This window comes from Thrips palmi, unplaced genomic scaffold, assembly GCF_012932325.1.
Source record: "Thrips palmi isolate BJ-2018 unplaced genomic scaffold, TpBJ-2018v1 HiC_scaffold_3, whole genome shotgun sequence".
Taxonomy (NCBI): Eukaryota; Metazoa; Arthropoda; class Insecta; order Thysanoptera; family Thripidae; genus Thrips; species Thrips palmi.
This window is the reverse complement of record NW_023144630.1, coordinates 235700-239017: the sequence shown is the minus strand read 5'-3', so window position 1 is coordinate 239017 and position 3318 is coordinate 235700.

Here is a 3318-nt window from a genome sequence, read left to right as displayed (position 1 = left end):
CGGTTGAAATTGTTCAAGAAAAGCTGAAAAAAATGTTGAGGGATATTTTTTTTGTAAATGTAACTAAGTGTGTGAGGAAAAGGGGAGAAACTTACTTATCATCAATATCACTTTCGTCAGATTCGCCAGATTTCGTCATTAATGATTTCTGGCAATCCTTCTGACAAGGGAACATATTCAGGTGGTACACTCAGATTTCAGCCAAACTTTTTTTTTTTCGGAAGAATGACATATAAGATTAAGAATGCACTCCAAAGTTGGTTCCAAAATATAAATCCACACCCCTCCTGACTTTTTTAAACCGAAAAAAGGGGTGAAATGGCCCATGTTTTCACAAGCAACGAGCAGATTTTGTTCGGTCGTAATTGGGCAGGCGAACCAAATATGAGCTAAATATGACAAGGTAGGTTTACGCCAGACCGCGTCTTGTCGTAACAGGCTTCGCGATGTCTCGCGGCCTGTTCCTCCAATCCGCGCCTGGCTTACCTACCTTGGCCTGCGGCGCTAGCCTGCCTTCGGCAGGCATTGGCTTGTCCATCGTCGGTGACTTCTAACTTGCATACTGGGGGGCTGCCCCCCTTTATTCTTGATAGAGTTGTTTCATCAACAGATATCACAATCTTGATCCTTGTAACTTTTTAACTTGTCCTGGCTGGGGGCCCCGCCCCCCAGACCCACCTTCCTTCAACACAGAAGTGATCTGCCTGCAGAAGACTCGATTTTTCGCCGTTTTTTAAGCGTTTTTCGGCTATAAAAACTGAACCACGTGAGCTAGGATAGTGAAATTTCGCGTGTGCCGAGCCAAGAATATACCAAATAAGCCTGCAAAATCTCACCGAGATCGGCCAAGCCGTTCAGGAGGAGTAGTGTACACACACAGACACACAGACACACAGACAGACAGACAGACAGACAGACAGACAGAAAAAACTTTTCAACCCCACTGGAGTAACAGGCTTCGCTATCGCTCAGCCAATAATATATGAAACCGACCAAAACTTTTTCTCATTTTCGTCAGAAGGGGACCAAACATTGAAGGAAATGATAAAAAACTCGACTTCAAATTTTCCGATTCGATGTCTGAAAATGACCCATACACTGCAAAAAGGCTTATTTTGCCCCTTCTTTAGGTTTTAAAAAATTGGGAAAGGGTGTAGATATATATCTTGGCACCAACTTTGAGGTGCTTTCTTAATCTTATATGTTACTCTTCCGAAAAAAAAGTTTGTCTGGAATCTGAGTGTACCACCTGACCCTTGTCAGCCCGCCCGGCAGGGCTGCCAAATGCCAATGTAAAATCTTTTCTCGACCCGTTCTCCCGTTTGCGCAAATATGCGCAGCTGATCTCGACGCGGATCTTTTCATTAACATCTCAGGAAGAAATTAAGACAAAATTTAGACCGGGGCGAAGCGGGGCACGCTACTAAACTCAAACACACTATTAATTTAAGTAATTTTGTTACGAAAAATGAACTTTCACAACCGTTTTGGAAATCTTCTGATCGGTCCAGACGTTCAAACAGGTTTTCTTCTCTTTATTTAGGGGTCAGACGAGAGAAATTGACTGCCGGTTGCCGCGTAATTCACGCAGAGTTTTTATGAGGCGTAGGATTTTAAAAATAAAAAAATAGGAAAAAAATGCTCAATTTTTTCACAAAAAGTAACTTTGACGCGCTCTGGGTTCCAAATGGGCTACGTCAGGGTTCAATGTGGACCTGATCCTAGTACAATGGAGTGTTAGGAACAATTTAAGCCCACCGGGGGGTCCCAGAAACCATTTTGAAAATTGCGACTTATTGCCGGTTTTTTAGGTGTTTTTGCCCACTGTGCGCCGGCGGCCAAAATTCTAGACGCGTTTGGAGCTCTAGAGTCGCTAAACAGGACCCGAACCGAGCGTGTGACCCCACCAATGGATTCCCCGTACCGGAGAACGATCCATTGGTGGGGTCGCACGTTCGGTTCGAGTCCCATTTAGCGACATTGGAGCTCAAAACACGTCCGGGATTTTGACCGCCTTCAACGCTCTTCTACCCCTCTGTGCGTCTTAGCCTCGGCGCACGCGCGCGCGCACACACACACACACGCGCGCGCTCTCTCTCTCGCTCATTTACCCAGTTTCGTTAACTTTTGATTCTTGTCACAGGCAGGATTTTGAACTTCGCGCGGCCCCTCGCCCCGAGGCTGCCCCACAGAGCGCTGCCATGGAGAAGAGGTTCTTCAAGTCCAAGCCGTCCCGGCTGCCACGGCCGAAGCTCCCCGAGGACCTGGAGAAGCAGATGCGCTGGGTGATGCTTCACTCGGCGTCCATGCCCAAGCCGCCGCCCGCGCCCAGGGCTGTGGCCACCTTGTCGAGGACCACGAGCGTTGTCCGGGACTCACCGCAGGTGAGCACCTCTGCCAACACCGTTTTGCAATTTGTCTGTGGAGCGGCCTCACAGTGGGCCAGAAGACCGGTGGGGGCGGTCGAAATCCCGGACAGGCTTAGGGCTGCAGAGTTGCTAAATGGGACTCGAACCGAGCGTGTGACCCCACCAATGGATTCCTCTTTCGGAGAGCAAACCATTAGTGGGGTCACACGTTTGGTTCGAGTCCGATTTAGAGACTCTGGAGCTCAAAACGTGTCCAGGATTTTGGCCGTCTCCACCGGTCTTCTGGCCCACTGTGGGACTGGCAGTGGACTGCATGGGGAGCGTCGTCGATGGCTGAGTGCTTCTCAACATTTGTTTCATTCGAACGCGTTTCTGTTGACAGGTTCGCCGTACCCCCGCCCGCACCCCCGCGCGTACATCGGCAGCCACGTCTGCCGAGCTGCGCCAGAAGCGCAAGGCAGACGACCGCGCGGCGCGGAACGACGGCGTGCTCCCGCCACCCAGGCCTGTCCAGGTCCAGGACGTCTCCAGCGTCCCCACCGCCACGCCCGCGCGACACTGGCTCAGCACCAAACCTTCAGCTTCGCGGGACGTGGTCAACTTCACAGTGGACTTCTCCACGCCGTGTGCCACACGGCAAGCCGCAAGCCGTGTGGCATCCGTCCATCGGTCTTCTGGCCCACGGTGCGCTGGTTGTCGGCGCCACGCCGCGCCGTCTTTGGCCGTCTTCCTGCGAACCGCGGCGTAGGTGCGCAGGTGTGCGACGCCGTGGCCACGTGGATGAACCAGCAGCTGGAGGCCGGGCTGCGCGCCGACGCCGTCTGGCTGGTGGGGCAGTCCCTCGGCGCGCACCTGGCCGGCAGGGCGGCGGCCTCCATGACGAGCAGGCCGGCGCGCATCACGGGGCTGGACCCCGCCGGCCCGCTGTTCTGGACGGCGGGCCCCATGA